Source organism: Alosa sapidissima, chromosome 20 (assembly GCF_018492685.1).
Source record: "Alosa sapidissima isolate fAloSap1 chromosome 20, fAloSap1.pri, whole genome shotgun sequence".
In the NCBI taxonomy this organism is placed as follows: domain Eukaryota; kingdom Metazoa; phylum Chordata; class Actinopteri; order Clupeiformes; family Clupeidae; genus Alosa; species Alosa sapidissima.
Genome location: NC_055976.1, coordinates 30,940,431 through 30,961,116, shown reverse-complemented (window position 1 = coordinate 30,961,116; position 20,686 = coordinate 30,940,431). Strand labels below are relative to the sequence as shown.

The window sequence follows — 20,686 nt, the reverse complement described above, 5'->3', positions numbered from 1 at the left end:
TCCCGAAACCATCGTAGCTTAAGAGCATTGTGAAAACACTCGTAGATCTACGAGTGCTCCAGAGTACTCGTTACCGGCTAAGAGCGTCTTAACAGTACTTCTCACTGAGGTCACCAACAGGACATACAGAGGAATTACAACTTAGAATACATAATCCAATTTACGTTCCCATTCTTTATTGTGTTTACCTGTGATGAATCAGAGTTTAGCGTGCAAAATAGCCTACATTTAATGGTCATAATAATGTGATGAAAAGCGGACAAAAATGCAATCAAGTTATGAAACAAGACGTTGCCAGAATAGTTTGACATTATCTTTGCTAAGTGAATATTTTATTAGGCCTATGAGGTAAAAAGCAGAGAAAGCAACATGAGGTTTAGTCTGTAGCCTACTGCATCAAAATCTAAGCCTACACATTTCCTCTCTTTCTTACTCGACTTCTTTCTTATCTTCAAACGTGTTCTTAAGTGACACCGCGAAAAATTATTGCATGGTGCAACAATCTAATCTTAAAATAATTACAATTATTTATGTCTCTGTGTGGTATATAACCTACTTGGGATGCTTACATGCAGATGTCAAAGTGTTTCTATTTTCGTATTGATGTGAATTAATGTGTTGATCCGAAGTTTAAATGGTAGGCCTATAGCTGTGACGTGCAGTCACTTGACATCACCGTCAAATCGTTTCCATCGTTGACATCACCGTTCACGCTACGAGCATGTTCGGGAAACAGTCGGAAAAACCAAACGAATGATCGTAACATGAATCGTAGAAAACCCTCTTAAGAGCGTGTCTCCGTCGTTATCGGGGAAGTGGGCCTAGGTATGTTAGCAACACAGGGCTTGAAAGCATTGCCTGTACAACAAACAAAATTGAAACAATGCGTGGAATTTATCTGGGAATAGGCTACTTGGGCGAGCTATCTCGCTGGCGTGTTTAATTTGGTTCCTTGGTTAACATAATGTAGGCTTTGTTTTTTTGCACAAAATTGCGTCTGCTAATAAACTTAAACATAAACACAAACAAACGTGATCACCTGTGAAATCACTGACTGCGCCTTCAACATCAGCCTACTATTATTTGTTGACATCAAACCTGAACGAACGGCAGCTGTTCCTGAAGTTCACTTGCGTGTTTTATTTTTATTTTTTAATTAGGCAACTTTTTTTGCAGTGGCGCTTGAATTCCAGGAGCGGCGCTGCGCCGCTGATGAACACATTGTAGGAAACACTGTAAACTATTAACTTCATTATCAAATTGTCAGTAATATGTTCACACAATATGTTGTGACGGGTAGACTAACCGGGTAGGCCTATCCCTCGCTAATCATCCACCCTCCTTATCCCATTGTGCCACTTGTGCCGCTTCTTGACATGGGTTTAACGACTTCTATAAATTATGTAATACACTTTTATATTAATGGTAAGGTACCTTACAATTAGAATTGATTGGCAAGCAGCTGCAGTTACTTCTGTTTAATGCGGTATTGATTGCCATTGGTTAATGTTTTCAATAAAAAGCAACCTATCTACAATGAACAGAGAGACATTTAGATACAGTATGGTGGGGAAGCAACGTAAAAAAAGGGCACCAAGCTTCTCGTCAGAGGAATTTGAAGTTTTGCTGGACGAGGTGAGTTTGCACAAGGTGACACTGTTTTCCAGCTTTCGGAATAACTTGTGCAACAGCAACAAAAAAGAGCTATGGTGCGACATGGTCTACACGGCTGCGGCCGGCGCCATTTTTGATTCAATACAAGGACACGTTGGATCGCTGCCATAGGCCTAGTTGGTCGCTTACTGGACACCACCATGCTTACCCATTTATAGATCTTAGCCATTTAGAGGCAAATTCTTTGCCAGCTTTTAATTATCAAAAGTGATTGCCAATTTGAACGCTTTAATGACATTACGAAATAGCCTAGGCTAATTACCACCATATTAGTTCTGATACCAAATAAAGCAAACTTCATAAATAGGCCTGATAGGCCTGCACCCATTGCGAACGTATTTTATTATTAGTCTTAAAATTTCCATAACATAAAATCATCGTTGAGCCACAACATCATCAACATACTGTACTATAGTTTGACTTGTACTGCGCTGCGCTGATTTCTAAAGACTGCTGCACAGTGGCGGTGACTAGCGTCCGACCAACCTTACTAAAGTGTGACTTACAGAAGATATACTTAGCATACGAACGTGTCGGGAATCGTGCCATAACGTTAAGAGAGAGGTTAAGGAATAGGTTAAGAACTACTCTGGTAGATGACGTGAAAAAAAAACTAGTTGCCGGAAAGCATCCCTGATGATCATACCTCCCTCCCTCCCCCTAAAAAAAATAACTCTTCGGATCTAAACGATTCACACAAGTCACCCAAACTGACGTGAAAAAAGCAGGAGGTGCCGAAAAGTGCCGTGTTTACATCCCTGTGTTGTTGGCCATTATAGCATTCAATCTGCTCAATGTACTCCTCTCCACCACAGTTTTCAGTGGGTAACACTGAGCCAGCTTTACTGACAAACTTGTCACCGCCTAGCATCCTTGGTGGTCAACCTGCCCTCCCAGCGCACTGCTGCATAAAAAAGAACAGAAAGTTGTTGTAGACTCTATACACAATGTGATTGGCCCAGGTAGTTGCTAGACTACCTGGCTGCGCTGGTTTCACTGCAAACTACGCGCAGCCAATGGGCGTATGAAACGTGCCGTAAATAGCATTACGGCACAGTGTTCATGGGAAATGTAGGAAGTACTGCCAGGGGGATAAATGACAGAGAACAGAGCCTTATGTATCATGCATGTAATGCCTCATGCAACACTCGCCAAAATCAATTTTAACCCACATTTAGCGGGTGTTAATTTAGAGCCTCATGCAACACCAGCCAAGAACCCTGACCACCACTCAATTCAAATTCTGCTGGGTGGCCACCACCTGCGTTGGTGTGAGTGCTGCCACACTGTACCAAGACCCCAAAACTTTATGTGCCTGGCGCATGCGCCCAGCACGGGGGCGCAAGAGTGGTGGAGGCTTCCATGCCCACTAAGCCGATCACCTTTGTGTGTGCCAAATGGCGAGGTCAGCCGCCTAAGGCAATAATGTGAACCTGCCCTTCCAGAGTCAGACTTGCAGTCTGTGCTCTGAGGAACTGCGGTCCCTGGGAGCAGCCCGGTGGCATGCTAAACACAAACACCCTGGAAGGGGATTTTGTGGCCCGCTGCTCTAGGTGCAAGAGCGGTTGGGATACTTATTAAGGGGTAAGATGCCCACTTACTAGTCTGTCGTGAGGTCATGGGGGACCTTGCAGTGGGCGCAACACCCTCCCCAAACAGGGCTGCCACTGGCGAGCTTTTCTCGACCCCAGTGAGGTGGAGGACCTGGCATAGCATGGCCTTCTTGGTCTGCGAAACGAGCTTCAAGTACTGAGGCTGTACTTGCCAGGACTCTGGGTAGACACAGACTCTTGTTAACACTTGGTTAGATTTCATTTTTTGCAGTGTAGACACAGACTCTTGTCCTTGTCTTGTTGCTCCCCAGGAAAACGAAGCAGCACATTGTGGCAATGAGGAGTGCCCTTGTGTGTCACAGAGGTGTTAATAGTGGCATGGGACCCGTCTGGTGATGAGCTTTGCCTGCTGTTCAACAGCTGGTTGACTGTTGGGTACGTCCCCAACGCCATCAAATCTGCTAGAACAGTACTACTGCCCAAGTCATCTGACCCTGCCGCAGTATCAGACCCGGGGAACTGGAGACCAGTTATGATTGGCTCCATATTGCTCCGCCTCTATTCTAAGCTTCTACACGGACGGCTTAAAGAGGCGTGTCTGATCAACACGAGACAGAGGGGCTTTATAAGTGCTCCCGGGTGTTCAGAGAACCTCCACATTCTCCAGAGCCTGGTGAAGAGTTTCAACCGTGAGAGGAAGACACTAGCGGTAGTGTTCATTGATGTAGCGAAAGCCTTTGATACCGTAGCGCATGAACATCTCTTTGAGGTGTTGCATCACCGGGGCCTAGATGTGCATATGGTGGAGGCCCTGCGACAGTCCTACGCAGGTACGACAACCCGTATTTCGCTACAGGGGCAACTCTCTGAGCCCATCGCCACGACACGGGGCGTTCGCCAGGGCGACCCGTTGTCACCTCTGCTCTTCAACCTGGCAATTGACCCCCTGATCGGTGCCCTGGAGACGGTCGGACGTGGGGTGGAAATCGCTAACGTGAGTCTGACTTCGCTTGCGTTTGCTGATGACCTAGTCATCTTCAGTGACTCGTGGGACAACATGGCCCACAACCTACAGATCCTTCAATTGTTCTGTGAGTTGACTGGTCTTAAGGTGCAGCCCAAGAAGTGCCAAGGATTCCTGATGACTCCAGGCCACAGGAGATCCGCAATGCGGGTTAATGAGTGTAAGCCATGGCCTGTGGGAGGCGACCAATTGATGGTGTCGGTTGGAAGTACTGCAAAGTACTTGGGAGTAGAATTGGGACCCGGCAAGGGCATTGTGAAACCTAGGATGAGAGCCAAGATTTCTGAGTGGCTGCAGCGAGTGGGGGCGGCCCCGCTTGAGCCGTCTCAGAAGGTCTGGCTCTTAATGCGATTTGTTCTTCCTAGGCTCACCTACCAGCTCGACCACTGCAATTTTGGGAATGTGCTACTGGCAGAGATGGATCGTTTGATCCGGGTGAGCGTCAAGCAATGGTTGGGTCTGCCGCAGTCCACCTGCAATGGGCTACTATACTCAAGGTGTAGAGATGGTGGCCTAGGTTTACAGAAGTTGGCCGTGACAATCCCTACTGCACAGTGTAAACGAATACTTGGGCTTTTGCAGTCAGAGGACCCTGTCACAAGACAAACGGCATGGAAATTGATCAGCTATAAAGGGTTCATAGACCAATGGTCAGCTGCAGGTGGACACAGGATGGAGGCCCCCATTCTGTGGCAGTACCAAGACCCGACTGATGACTCTTCCAGTGGTGAATCCATTTCGAACACCACCCCTCCAACAGCAACTAAGATCCAATGGAGGGCTCCCTGCGACTAGCGGGAAGATGAGGTCAGGAATTGGACGGTGCAGGAGGTTCAAGGCGCTGGCATTTCCGGCTTCAGGGGATCCAGGGAAGCGAATGCATGGTTGCAGCCTGCGGGTAAGCCACGTAAGTTGTTTGGGAGTGCACTCCAGCTTCGCGCCCAGGTATACCCTACTCGTGAGTTCTTTACGACGGGGCTAGGGAAAAGCAACGCCACCTGCCGAGCCCGTCACGCACGACTGGAATCCTGTTCTCATATACTTGGGATATGCTGCTCTGTACGGGGACAGAGGCATGCCCGCCACAACTGGGTGCGGGACCGACTCGCCAAGCTGGGGGCAGACCTTGGCTGGCGGGTACACTCGGAAAGGTCTTTTAGCCTATCCTCCGGACGGGCGATGAGACCTGACCTTGTGTTCTGCAAAGGAGGTACTGCCCTGGTAGTTGATGTGACAGTGAGGTATGAGGTCAGGGACGATTCGCTGTCGGTCACCAGTTGGGCCAAAGCGAATAAGTATATCTCGGCCGCCCAGGCAGTGCGGACTGACCTGGATGTGCGCAACGTAGTCACATTTGGCTTCGTGATTGGAGCAAGGGGTCGATAGTTGTCTGCCAACTATAAACTCCTAAAAAGACTTGGGTGCGGAAAAGCTCGGTGCAGGGCGGTGGCGACAAGGCTGTGTGAGGGGACACTCCGGAGATCCTTCGGGATGCTGGGGGCGTTCTATCGCAACGCAGGTCCCACCAGCCCTAACTCTGGCCAAGACTCCCCGGTATAGCCCCTATGGAGTTACAGGGAGATGAAACGGAAGGACAAGCGGACAAGCCAAGGTAACTCCCCGATGATTCTGTGGCCTCCCGGGGTTGGGGCGTGGCTGGTGGTTGGGTGGTCAGTAAATCAGTTCTTGTTCATGCCGTCCGACGACCAAAGCTGTCTCAACATCCCATCATGAGGGGGGGTGGCTGGCCTGCACTGACATGTTGGTGCGGATTGGCTGTTCCTTCTCTCGAGATAGATGTTGTTGTAGCCTACAGTGGGCAGTGCTTCGACTTGGCCAGCTTCCCTCGCGGTCCGTGCGCGGGATCACGCGACTTTTAATATGTATTTTTCCAGTGGCGCTGCAACAACCCAAACAACCGGCAGATGTCTCAAGTGAGCAGGGTGTCTCTTAAAAAGAAATGGAGCCTGGAAAACCCTACACAGACTTCACTACAGACTTTAGCAGACTGGTTTAGAAATAATTTAATAGCCAGAAATATGCCTGCCCTGCCCTAATAAAAAAATATTTGATTAACTGCGAGTGCATCCCGTTTGCAGCCGTAGAAGAAATGCAGGACAAATTAAACATTCTAGTTTTCTCCGAGTGCAACGATGATAGACATCATTTGGACAAAATATAGAGCATATTAACCTCCGTTGCTCAGCCAAATGCCTTCCTGTTACGTCCTGTTATCACGGAGTTACAGGCGATAAATGATTTTTGATGGTCACGAGTTTACTTCATTAGCGTTTATTTTTTTTTATTATTAAAGAGTGTTTTTCATTTAAAGGCTTGACTTCATGCTTATTTAGTAGAGCATTTAGTGCTCCCCCCAGACGTTCACATTGCATGTTTGTTTGTAATGGATGCAACCGCGAGATACAGTCCCGGCTAAATTTACATTAATTTAAAAATCAAACATCGCAGTTAATGTTAAATTCAGCTTCTCTCATAATGTGATTGGATATGTTGCTGTCAATCCCCTACTCCATATAACCACCAGAGCATCTCTCGTATGAAAATTCCTGACACTTCCCACCTGAAGAATTAACGCAAGGCTTTGTCGGGTCTTCAGCCCCGAATGTTTAAAATGTATATAGCCCTGAATATCATTTTAAAAGTAGTCTGTCTTATTGTTTTGTGACACAGCTAAACACTGGTACCTCATAGAACGTCTATAACATGGCCTAGGTGGTCGCAACTCACAAAAGTTAAGCAGATAGAAAGAAGTGCACTGACGACTGTGAAGTGCAACCACTTGTTTCAGCCTGGACAACATGTTACCTGGGTGTTGCCTACGTTATTAATTGATGGTAGCCTACAATAGTTACTTGTATTGCGTAACATATTAGTTGGCTCAAAGAGTAGGGAATCAGGCTGGAGAGAGTCACGCGTGTGTTACTTTTTGCGGGATCGAATCCAGTTTAATGCTAGTTTTCAAAACATAACAGAGCCTGGTGAAGAGTTGCAACAGAGAAAGGAGAACACTACATGGGTTGGACTTTTTTTTTATTTGGAAGTCAATAACATGGTCTGACATTGGTGGCATGTTTTTGCAGGTTTCTGAGACAGATAGTGGAAGCCCTGCAGTTCTGTGAATCCCGGGGGATTGTTCACAGGGACATAAAAGATGAGAATGTACTTGTGGACACCCGCACTGGAAACATCAAAATCATTGACTTTGGATCTGGTGCTCTCATCAAAAGAAAGTGAATACATAGATTTTGAAGGTATATTAAACTTCAAATCATCAGCAACCGCATGTCAGATCTCACTTGAGCATAAAAGACACAACTAGCATTGCTAACAAATGTCCCTTCATTTGCTCTTTTGTTGCAGGTACAAGAGTCTACAGCCCTCCTGAGTGGATACTGCACCAGAGCTACATGCCAGGCCTCTCACTGTGTGGTCACTTGAGTACTCCTCTTTGACATGGTCTGTGGCGACATCCCTTTTGAAAGGGACAGAGATTGTGCAGATCTCAGTTTCACTAAACGCATCTCAAAAGTCTTCTTGGCCTGGAGTGCTGTAAGGAATATAAAAAACATTCCTGCTGCCACATGATGTACTAACCCTGTCTGTCATTTGCATGACTCTAACCCTGTCTGTCATTTGCATGACTCTAACCCGAAGTTCCCCTCTTGCTTTTCCAGAGTGCCAGCCATTAATTCTATGGTGCCTATCATATAGGCCAGAAGACAGACCAAGTTTAAAAGACATCTTGCTGCATCCTTGGATGGAGACCTCTGAGGATATTGTAGATTTGTCAGAGGAACAAAATATCACACCAAGCCTCTAATTTCTGGATAACTTTGGGCGGTCAGAGAAACATCACATGTCCAGCTTCTCATTTTGTTCTCACTGACTGTTACTTCTGTGATTGTTCTGTTTCAATAAGGCACAGTCATCGGCTAGTCCAAGCTGTTTATGCCTTGAATGAATAACCAATATTTGGGCCTAGCACAATGTGGAGGGTTATCTTAGATGCTACTTTACTTTGTAGTAATTTCAAACAATTGTGGAAATCAGAAGATTCTTTATTTATTACACTGCATGAAAAGTGTGATTTTCGTCAGTATGCGGCACTGTAGATTGTCGTGGAAGCTCAGTTTAATGGCTGGTCGCGGCAGTTTTCAAGCAAAGCCGAAAACGGCCATGAATTGGCCTCCTCCTAATTCTAGGGGAGGCTTTAACATGTAAATGAAAATGCTGTGAGCTATGCAAATGCAAATCAGGGTAGCAGGGGAAGTGAACTGTGCATGCTGGCATGACTGTGGCCTTTGGTCTTGCTTAAACAGTGGACGTGTTAACCACACAACTCCCAGCAATACGCTCAACAGGCAGAAATAATGCTGGGTATGACATGTCTTTTCCCTGCAAGCTCCAATAATGTAACCTGACTTAAAACAGTCGATAGATTCAAGTTTAGATTCAGATTTTCCCTTCACACCAACACAATGAGAATTTCAGAGGCAAATATATAAATGATTGTTTTTATCACTATCTTCATTCAACAAAAATATCTGCAGAACTGCATATATTTTTTGTTGAATGGAAATATCTTAGCCTATCTATTTATATAAGAGCAAGGCACTTAACCCCAATTGCTCCGGGGACAATGTAATCCCTTGTAATATAGTTGACATATGTAAGTCGCTTTGGCTAAAAATGCGTCAGCCAAATGTAATGTAATATATATATTTCCCTGGTAGTAGACTATTTACACAGTCCAAAACATTCTCAGTCTATACGCCACAGCAGAGAGAACTTCACTTCAACCGTTACGCCCTCACGCCAGCAGGGGAGACACTTCCTCTCACCAGAACAGCCGATAGGATAAACAACAGTCAGTGTGCGGTAGCAAATTCAGAACAGAAAGGCTAGCCAGGGTACCCCCACAGTTGTCAGACCTAAATTTAAGACTTTTTAAGACCTTTTTAATACCACATCAGATGAAATTTAATACCTATATCGCACCCATTCGGATAGAATAAATAATATTAAAGGTAAGATTAAACCTCAAATAATTACTATTTACAAGTGTTTGAACATGCCAACATGAACATGACAGCAGTGCAGTGGCAACGCAAAGATTTGTCGCGGTAGTAACGTGAATGAGGCTACGTTTATACGGTGATGATGAAAAGAGAAGACGCAGAAGTGGCGTCTCGTCTTTTTTATTTGCGTTTAGACGAGCATTCTCAGGGGGAAATCTTTGTTTATATGAAGACGCAAGAGTATGTGATATTCGATTGGATATGCATTCCAGACCGCTAGGTGGTGGTGTGATAGAACCCCGGTACGTCACACGCAGACATTCTAATTTGACAGTTTAGCCAGAGAGGTAATCAAGGATCTTTGGTTTAGCCGTTTAGACGGAGACGCAACCCGGGTCGTCTTCAAAACTCTACATTCTGGAAGGAGTCTTCAGATTTTTGCATCTTCAAGCCCCGATGGCGAGGTCTCCGTGTAAACGAAAGGCACTTATGATAAAATATTTTGTCGTCTTCCTTCGCAATCGTTCTCGTATAAACGACCCCTGAATGTCCTGCTTCATGGAAAAATTTACACGGAATAGAACCTAGTTGATTTCAGGGATTAAAGTGAAAAAAAAAAACTTTTTTCAGGCCATAAGTCATACATTGTTCATATCTACCTATAGAGATAGCACCCCTTTTGCGGTCGCGACCTATTGGTTTTTAATTAAAAGATGCAAACAGCAAAGTGAAGCACCAAATAAACACCAAAACGAGGCTACAGGGTACTCTTAAGTTACTATATAATTAATGCCACCTACAGGTGAATGCATAGAACATAACAATCCTATGGTTTATGTACCCTGTAGCCTCGTTTTAGCCGCCAATGGCCGCCATGTGAATAAGGCGAATTGAGAGTGTTCTTGATTGAGATTGAGTTTTCCTGATGAACAAAACAATATTTCAATACCATCCCGGACCATTGCTGATTAGCCATTGCTGTTCTTTTCTACTGCAGTAATATTGTACCAAGGCTTTAACTTACACTCTTATTTAATTACTTCAGGCCAAAAGTATTTAAAGGGGAGATTTTTTTTCTTGTTAATATGCAATTCAACACCAAGTAAAATCTATAAAATCAAAGTTTGCAAGACTTCACATTTCCTCATCAAAGTAACAAATCAGAACAGTCTAGATATTGTTCATATTTCCATTTGTTGCCTCATCCGCATTTAATGAAAAATTTTGAGTTTTACAGACAACTCAGTTTTCCAATGAGCAGCAATACTGTGTGTGCTCATGCAACAGGTCTGCGCATCTGATAACGACAATCTGGAGAGGGCGCTTTTGTCTTCAGCAACAGATTGTATAAGGTTGACAAGAGGTTGCGATATGGTGAGGGACAGGTCGTGTTGCGCTATGAAAGAACATGCGTAGCCTACTTAGCGCAAAAACGGTCAGCATAGATAAACGTACACAAATCATGACGCTAATATGCGAGATTCTGGTAGGCCTACTGGTTATGGTTTTGTGCTATACATTAATAATAGCAAAGTTTTAAGTTGACTATTTTAATTGCATGGTTATTTTTTGTCAGCATACGCTCACAACCTACTGTCGTAAGAGGCCTAAGCAAAATAGGCTACAAGGCTGTCTGCGTCATAAAAGACTGACCCCCCTTACTCAACATAAAATAATAATGTCGCGAACTGTTCACGCTCTGAAGTGAACACGCTCAGTCAAAACCTTCCGTCGCAAATTGTGAAAAACATTGTTGTACATGTCATAACAGACGGGAGGCATAGGCTACGGTTTATATTGGGTCGCTTTACACATAATGTTAGTTGCATTGATTAAAAACTGTAACAATAATAGTACATCGGGTGGCATAGCAGGCTATCTGTTCAAGTCATAGGTGACACCCAAAATGAATGACCTCCCCTGACAAGAGTTCGCGATAGTAAGAAATTGTCTACATTGATGCATGGAAAGAACACTGGCTCCGAGTTCGCACATAGAGCTCACAATAGCATATCCAAAAAAGTTAAACGGATTGGGCAACCTCATCAGCTGTCTCGATTTTGCCACTATAATCCAACTTTTAGACTGTCCCCCAGACGTGTTCTTTTTTTTTTAAGCAACTGCCCCAGGCCAATGAGACAAGCGTGTAGCTACAACATAAACAAAGCAAAACTCATGGCTGACGTATCTTCTTGAGCGATCTCTGAGACACAGAAAGTTCTCAAGAACACTCACATTCATTCATCGGACCTAATATTTGTAGTTTTAAAAAAAGGAAAAGAAAAGGTGATAGACCCCCCCCTCCTATTTTTTTTCCTCACCGGATCTGCATCGATCTCAAATATGACATTTCTAAAATCAAATTGACGGAAATCCGTCGTACGACGGAGAACTTTAATCCTTGTGATTTACGCTACGTGAGGATATTAGACTAAATCTACTGATCATTTGAAAAATTAAGACCTCCGTGAAAAAATTCCAGACTTTGAGGTGAAATTCAATACTTTTTAAGGCCTTAATTTAGGAAAATGAAATTTAATACTTTTAAGACTCCGCAGGTACCCTGGCTAGCCTACAGTTTGATTAGGCTACTACTTCACGTTACTTGGCTGTATGTGGATGTGAATCATAAACAACGCGCCCGTGATAGTCGGTGCTCATTCCTTCTAGAAGAGGGGACCTTTAAACAAGCACTTCCTTTTGCTTGGAAGAATGGTGAGCGTTGGATCTAGTGCCAGATGAGTGGTTACTTGTCTCGCCAGGAGAATGGACATCTGCTGTCGGGAAATCAGAGCCGTGGTAGCCAGCCGTAGTGTTGCACGGTGTATCGATACTAAAAAGGTATCACGATGCCTTCACGCAAAAAACGATACGATTTCCAACGTTTTTAGAATCGATACTTTATTAAAATTAACGTTCTGTGTCTGCATGAACTGCTGCTATCACTGCTCCTTGCACGCATCTTGGCAAGTGGGCGTGTCAAGCAGGCAGCTCTGAGTGAGTGAGTGAGTGCGCAGCCAACGTCAACATACAGTAGTTCTTTGCCGACCGTCCTCGGCCTTGTGGATAAAACAAAAGGTGAAGTGAAATCTGCAACTATTTCGGATACATCGCAAATAGTGAAGTCAAGCCATCAGGTACACAGAGGCCTCGCACCTCGCAGACATATCCCAACATTTTTGTTCAAAGAACGACAGGTTAACGAATATGCTATAGAAAACACGACTACATGGTTAGTGGCAAGTTTTTCTCTTCTGTTTTAGTCTAACCTAAGTGAAACGAGTATGGTTCTCTGGGATAAAGCGAACCTTCCTTCATCAATTAATTTTGACGAGACATAACGAGCTGTAATCATTTTGACGAGACATAACGAGCTGTAATCATAGGGTGCTAACGTGATGAAAGCGCAATGTTCACGCGAGAATAACATTACCATAACTTGTAAAAAATCTATTTCATGTTCGGTCAGTACTACTGGTAATATTTGTCATGGCATGTAGACAATGCAATGCAATTTGTTCAATAAGTATTGCCCAGATGTAGGATAGGATACCCGAAATGCGCTAATTAAAGCCCACAACATATAATACCACCAAAACGTGTTGAGTCCTAATAATAATAGCGGCTTATTGTTACGTGGTAGCAAATCATGTTATTAAACGAAATAGACATAGGCTAATGTAGGAATGCACACAGACATATTGCAACAGGTAATGCTGTAGGCCTATCTGACGAAGACCTGAGTGGTTGGAACGTCGTACTTGTACACTGGGCGCAAAGAAGACTATTCTCACATTTTCCCTTTGCAACTGTCAAAGAAATCCCATTAACACGGGAAGGCCAAGGGAAGCCTATACTGTACATCAGATGGCCTAAAGATTAGGCCCCTCTGCATAGCATTCAGTGATTTGCATGCAGTAATTTCAACACTGATCTCGACCTTGATCTAGCCTAGTTTGGCTATTTAAAGCTACTTTATTGGCAAAACACAACACAATGTAAATGAACTGTAACAAAAAATAAAGGACTTAATCACACGAAGTAGGCCTACTATTTTACTGACTACAAAAATAATAATAATGTAGGAAGTTTAGAACCCAGAATTGACCTGCACACTACAAAAGTGCACCGAATTCAACACAAATGACTCAATACACTTGGAGGAGGTATGAGTCCTTTCTTTTCCAGATATCTTAGGATTTCGCCGTAGTATCATTTCAGTATCGAGCATCATGATATTTATGGCAGGTATCGTATCGAAGTCATAATTTTGGTATCGTGACAACACTAGCCAGTCGTAGCCTACCAGAGTTCACTCGGAGACACGTAGGCGCTACTGGAGCAATGGTAAGATTTAAAGAATAGATATGCTTTCATTCTGCTGTAGGCTATAAGGAACTAGATAGGCTACGTTAAAGGAGAATTCCGGTGTGATATTGACCTAAAGTGTATCGAAACATGATACCGAGTGTGAACGTATGTCTCATAGCCCATCTCGGCTTGTCCCCTGCACTCCAAAATCTGGCGCTAGTTAGCCGATGCTACCAACATCTTTTTCAATAGTGGTGCTTCGGCATCGGGCTAGCCATGCAAATAAATCACTGTTTTACACCCATTTACGAGGCTCAATGTATCTCCACACTTCATTGGTAGACTTCCGAGGGCCCTGACATTTAAAACGAGACATTGAGAACTTTGAAAAAACACTGGTAGTTTATTTAAAAGACGATTTATACAGACAGTATCTTCACGAAGTTTAGCGTTTGCAGCCATCTTGAATTTAGTCACGATAAGTCGAGCAACGAGTAAGAATGAACAGCTATGATAAGGGATGCCAAGTCCAGTTTAAAGCGTAAGATCAGTGAGTGGCTATGGAGAATGGAGGTGTCCCCATCGGTGCCATGTCAGAAAGTGTGGATGATGATAAGGTATGTCATCCCGAGGCTCACCTACCAGCTTGACCACTGCAACTTTGGAAATGCATTACTGGCTGAAATTGATAAGCACATCAGGGTGAGTGTCAGACAATGTTTGGGTTTGCCGCAGTCCACTTGCAATGACCTGCTATACTCAAGGTGCAGAGATGGCGGCATTGGTTTACAAAAGCTACTGTCATCAGCAACTCATGGGACAACATGGCCCACAACCAACAGTTGTTTTGTGAGTTGACTGATTTAAGGGTGCAGCTGAAGGAGTGCCAGGGATTCCTAATGACACCAGGCCACAGGAGATCTGCTGCCATGGGTTACATGCAGCTATTCCGACATGCCGCTACTTAGACATTGGCGTCTAATTGTCGAAGTGGCGGCATTAACATTGTCGGAGTAGCGACACTTGACCTTTTCTTTCAAACGTCCTGCCATTCCGACACGAGGTCATTAACAGTGGCGTAGCCAGGATTTTTCAACGGAGTGTACTTTTGTGAAGTATAGGCCTAGGGTGGGCCTTTATTTTTTTATTCCAATATGGGCAGCATAGGCCTACAGTAATCGTCCCAACTTTAAACAACACACGAATGCACAAACAAAATTCAATCAATTTGCAATGACCACGGCTGAAGAGTCTAATATGACTATTCATTAGGCCTACATAATTAGCCCATATTGAAACTTGTGCGGCCTTTATTGGTGCGGATTATGCATGCAGTGTATGTGGGAAATTACTGTATTAATATAAATGCCAGTACAATTATCATTGTACTTAAATCAATGAATGTGATTATGTCCTAGTTACGTGCTCTTTAATGTCGTACACTCACTTTCGTCAATGGGGATAGTCGCCAACCCTCATTTGATGTGGATATTTGGAGGCAAGGATAGCCTTCAAGAAACAAGGTTATCGCAGTTGCTGTGAGACATTCGGCCCTTGTCCAGTCTCTCTCAAAATCAAAACACACCCAATTCACGCTTGGACTTTTCGATTATGTTTCTAAATGTTGGGACTGATGGACACTGAACTCTGGGGGTTATTTGAACGTTCGTTGTGAAGTGGTTTACTGTAAAAGGAGCGTCGGGTATATCCCGTCTGTCGTTGCACAATTATAGGGCCATGATAATGCATGTGCTAGCCTAGAGTCGAGAGAAAGAAGACTAAATAAATATGCAGACATGTTATGTGCAATTCAACAACTGCACGCATGACATGTAAAAAATATAGGCCTAGCCTTACATTATTGTGTAGTAAATTGAGTTTATCCAACCTGCTGGCAAGCCAAAATGCGTTGCATATGGCTTTATCACTGTCCTCTAAAATGCAATAGCATTTTCGTTCAAAAAGGTTATTTGAACGTTCACTGAAATGGTTTCGGCTACTGGAGCGTGAGAATTCCGCCCGTCTTTGCGCAATTGCATTGATTGACGGCCATTAATTAATTAATATAGGTGGCCTGCACGCACAGAGTTTGTTTGATGCATGGAGTTTCCGACCGTTCTCCCCTGAGCTTAGAGAATAAAATGAGGAGAGCTACCTGTGTTTTACATAATGCGTAACATTTATTCACATGGCCAGTTCAAAATCACCTAAGGTTTTGACTGAAATGTGTGCCGATATCAATTATTGGGAAAAACATTGTTTGGAGTGGATGGCGGGTGGATTGTTGATGTCTGCAGGTGCAGATGACATGACTACAGCTGATCCATGCATGTTGGAATTTGATAGGATACAGGAACTGCAGAGATAAATTGAAAATGAGGATTGGTAATGTCGGAATAGTGGTACTAAAAAAAATCGGAGTAGGGGCATGTCTAAATAGAGGCATGTCGTAATAACGGTATGTCGTAATAGAGGGTCGTCGTAATAAAGAGTGAACCCCGCTGCCATGCGGGTCAACGATTGTGTGCCATGGCCCAAGCGACCTTGGTGTCAGTAACTAGGATCCATCAAAGACATTGTCAAATCTGACCTAAGGAGCCGGGTCGGTGAGTGGTTGCAAAGAGTAGGGGAGGCCCCACTAGAGCTAGGGGGTGTCACGATATCAACATTTCAGAATACGATTATCATGACAAAATACATCACGATAACGATATTATCGCGATATCAATAGCAATCATTATTAAACAAAGCAATCACTTTGCTTAGAAGTAGGCCTAGATTATATATTAATTTTATTCAATTTTTTTTCTCTCTTCAAAAACATACCATTCATGCCTACAACTCCCACTTTATCTCATAAAACAAAATGCCCAAACCAGGTCAACAACATTAAAATGCTATTTTCGACTGATAAGACACATTTTAAAATTGAACTATATCACTGTATTTATGAATACCTGTAGTTTAATTGTTTCTAGACATAATTCTAATTGCAGGTAGGCTATCTACCTTTAGAAAATTGCATTTTCAGGAGACTCGCCATAACTTATGATGTTAGCTATTGCATGTCATGGTTGCACACACTGCCAGTTCATGGACAAATGCAAGTAGCCTACGTTACCTCCTGTCAGAGCAGCTTAATTAGCGATAACATGTGCCGTGATAAGCAAACTTTTAGCATGATCTTCAAATTAATTTTTATGCTATAGTGCATCATGCGAATGAAAGATGGAAAACGTGTCAGTAGTTCGGAACACACGGTGAGACAAAAGAAAAGTTCACAACTTTGCATAACATTTCCAAAAGACCAGTTAGCATGTTAGCCAGCTTTTTGTTGCTTCCTCAGTCATTGTATATTTTAGCATATAGGTAAAGCTGCCGAAGCTGAACATTATCCAAAACTTCATTTCTCAGACGAGTGTCAATTTGGGAGCTTCCACTCCTTCCTTCTCAAATGCATTGAAAAGGCTGCTTGCACAATTTCACAAATAATCACAGGGACCGAAACATGCCAACTTGTTCAGGGTTTATCACGTATTTTAACTTTGCCCCCGCTGTCTTGCCGTTTTAATATTTTCCTGTAGAATATCCTATATTTTAATACTCTCATAACATTAACCCTGCCATCGGGCCTGTCTCTGTGTTGCCCTGTTGCTACCCCCTTGCCCTTCCAGCGAATCAGATGTCTTAAAATCATTGTTTTGCTTGCTTGAAGGCAAACTTAGAGTGATTAAACTATTTAAGTTAGAGGCGTGGTTGTCGTGAGACCACGATTCATAGGTGCTTGCATAGTGTTCGGCCGTACGTGCGCACCTGCCTACCATCAGGCTACTCAGCTACGAGTAGACGAGAGAATTTCCCCAATTTGTATATTCACTCCTAGTTGGCCTACCATAACTTACTAACTCTGCACTAAATGTGTTTGTTCAACTTTATGAAGCAAAATTACGCAACGTAACACATTTTTGTTTGCGCAGAAGAGAGAATGACAGCAAATTAATATACCGGTAGGCTGTTACTGCCTTAATGGGGAGGAATGTTGCCATTTTCCCGTATTTTGGGTGAGAAACCCGGAAAATCTCCCTTATTTTCAATGTTCAATGTTGACAGCTATGGAACAAAAGGGAACGTAGTATAGAATGACAATCGCTCTAGAATCTTAGTGCCTAGATGACCCTCAGTCTCCACTGAGTCTCTACGAGAGCCACAGCTTTATTTTACTCTCTAGGCTACTCTGCAGGAAAGGCAAGGCAAGGCAGATTTATTTATATAGCACATTTTCATACCAGGGCAATTCAAAGTGCTTCACACGGAAAAAAAAAATAAAAAAAAATGGGAAAGTGCATTTATACTCTAAAAATGTACATTAAAAAAAAATAGTACAAAAATAGAGTTTTAAATGTATATTTCAATAAAAGCTAAGGCGAGACAAAAATGTTTAATAATAAGACCATAAAATCCATTAAAAAAAAACCATTAAATCCCTAAAACCAGAAAAGTGTTTGCATAGACGAGGGAGGGGAGAGCTCTAAGGAATGTTGGGATGGAAAGACCTAGGCATAGGCGAGGGAGAAGAGGTGCGTCTTTAGCCTACTTTTAAAACAGCTTGTTGTTGGAGCAGTTTTTGTGTTCTCAGGTAAGCAGTTCCAAGCTTTAGCGGCATGAGCTAAAAGCAGCTTCTCCATGTTTAGTTCTGGTAGTGGGTAGGACCAAGAAAGAAGGAAATGAGGGGTAAACGTTGTGTGCAGAGGGGTGCCCGAAGTGTGAAGACTGAGACTGAGAGCTAATATGCACCAAACAAGCCACTTTGAAATGTTGCTGTTTTCATGAATACAAAAGTTGGGTGACCCCTCCCCCCCCAGACTAAAAAACGTTGGGTGACCCTCCCCTCAGCAAAGAATAAAAAGACATGACCCTCCCCTATTTTCTTCCGGTGGTCCATTCAGCTAGCTGTTGAATGTGTAAAAATTTTGTCAAGTGACGGAAAAACCAAAACTGACAAAAGACGAAGTTGCACATCTGCCAAAAAACATGGGATAGTGGACCTGGCCACAACTGCAGAGAATACAAATGGCATGCTTAATTGTTACGGTTATGAGGGGGTCCTCGGAAAATGTTCTCCCCCAAAAAGGGTCCTTGGAACCAAAAACATTGAGAACCCCTGATCTAGACATATCCCACCCCTTCCTCGGCAAAAAATGTTGACATGTGAATACATTGTGCCAATCATGTGTTGTGAACTTGCCACTGGAGTTTGGTGATTGGTGTCGTGAAGCCTTGCGCACGCACATTTCTGCTGAATAGGATGCCCAATGAGGGTCTAAAAAGCGTTGCAATATGGCCGCCGAGTGGAGGGACTTGCCTAAAAAGACGCAGACTAAACGCCAATCAGATTATTTCGCGTTCATGTAAACAGTTCGGTTGAAATCTTTATTTAGATTAATTTAAAAAACAGAGAAAAAATATCTGGCCAAGGCACTCCTTAATTAAAATGTCTTTAATCACATTGACATGTCCTAAATGGACCAGTTAAAAAAGCCCACGTGTAGCGGCATAAGGCCTTTCAGGGCATAGTGAAAACAGGAAGTGAATTTATCAAGGAGAAGGACAGGTGCTAACAATCAGTCCTGAAGGTCTTCAAGTTGCTTAATTGCTGGGCCCGCCGCTCACACAGTTCCAAGCTCTAGATAATTGGCCATTACAAGACATAAACCACAATGAGGAAGATACATACATATTTCAATACATATACATAGATGCACATGTACATACACATATACACACATACAAAGTAGGTCTAACGGTTCCCGCACAGTTGCGTTCCGTCAACGCATGCCAGTGGGTGTTCCTGACGGTAGCTAAGGTAATTGCTTGAAGTATAACCATAACTTGATTGGCTGGTGCCTTCTGTTGTTCGTCGGTGCAGCAAAAGTTGAAACTTTTCGATGCAAGCAACAGGAGCAACGCGACGGACCCACAATTCAGTTGGGCAACGGATGACGTAAGCCCATGTAAAGTGAACGGGATGCGTCTCCAGCACTGCACCGCACGCTGTGTGTGAGAGCCGTCAGGTGGTCAATTACAACTGATACAACAGTGTAAACCCAGTGTTATAGAAAAGGTGCAGAATCTATTTCTTCATTTAAGCCTAAGTATTTAGCACTTTGAGTCCCTTTTCTGGTTTGTTTTGGATGAACTAGAGTGGTGGACACCGAAATTTTGACGATTGGTCCTGTCCTGTCTCGACCTTTCTGATTAGTTTTGAATCGCCTTTGACTACTCAGAGTGGCTGCCAACAGGCATACTGTAGCCTAGGCTACTCAAACGTGTCCTAAAACAACCCGTAACGTTCGTTTTCAAAACTGTGCAACTCACCTAGTGGTTAGTGGTGTTCGTTCCTTTAAAGTTTCCTTTAAAGTTCCAAATCCAAAAGGTTTCTCGTTGTAATAATTTGAATCTGTCACCCCCACGAATTGATGTTTTTACAATTTTAATGCCTTGAATTATTAAACTTGAGGGGTCACTGTGGTGTACATCTTTCTAGTGTTTGGCCATGGGGGTAATCATCATTATTCACCCTAATTTCATATTTGTGTTCATAAAAGCGCTCTTTTAGTTTTCTTTTAGTTCTGTCCACATAAAAACATCCACATGAGCATTTTAGGCGATACACCACATATTCAGAATTGCAATTGATGAGCCCATTGGTCTTATATTCTTTCTGGGTTCTCAGATCATAAAACTCTGAATGACGCCTTCACAGTGTTTGCATGAACCCCACTTATAGGTTCCCCTTAGCTCTTTCTGTAGCCATGTTTTGTGTTTAGTTCCTGGCAAGTAGCTCCTTACGAGCTTGTCCTTTATGGATGGTGCCTTCTTAAACACAGTGATAGGTGGCTCCGCAAAAAGAAGAAGTGGATCACTGAAATATTTCCCAATTGGATGTAATTATTTGTCTCATTTTTGAGACAGAGATACTATATTGAGTAACAAAACATGGTCTAAAGTGGGTCTTAGCTCTGACAGTTTTTTTCTTATTCTTCTTTAAAAGGTCAGAACAAGTGGCTTATTCTTCTTTAAAAGGT

The 20,686-nt window shown here is 43.2% G+C and overlaps 1 pseudogene; it reads left to right on the top strand.

Annotated features, from left to right (window-relative positions):
* The first annotated feature begins 5,816 nt into the window (after positions 1-5,816).
* LOC121694066 lies at positions 5,817-8,167 on the top strand (annotated as a pseudogene).
* Positions 8,168-20,686: the final 12,519 nt, after the last annotated feature.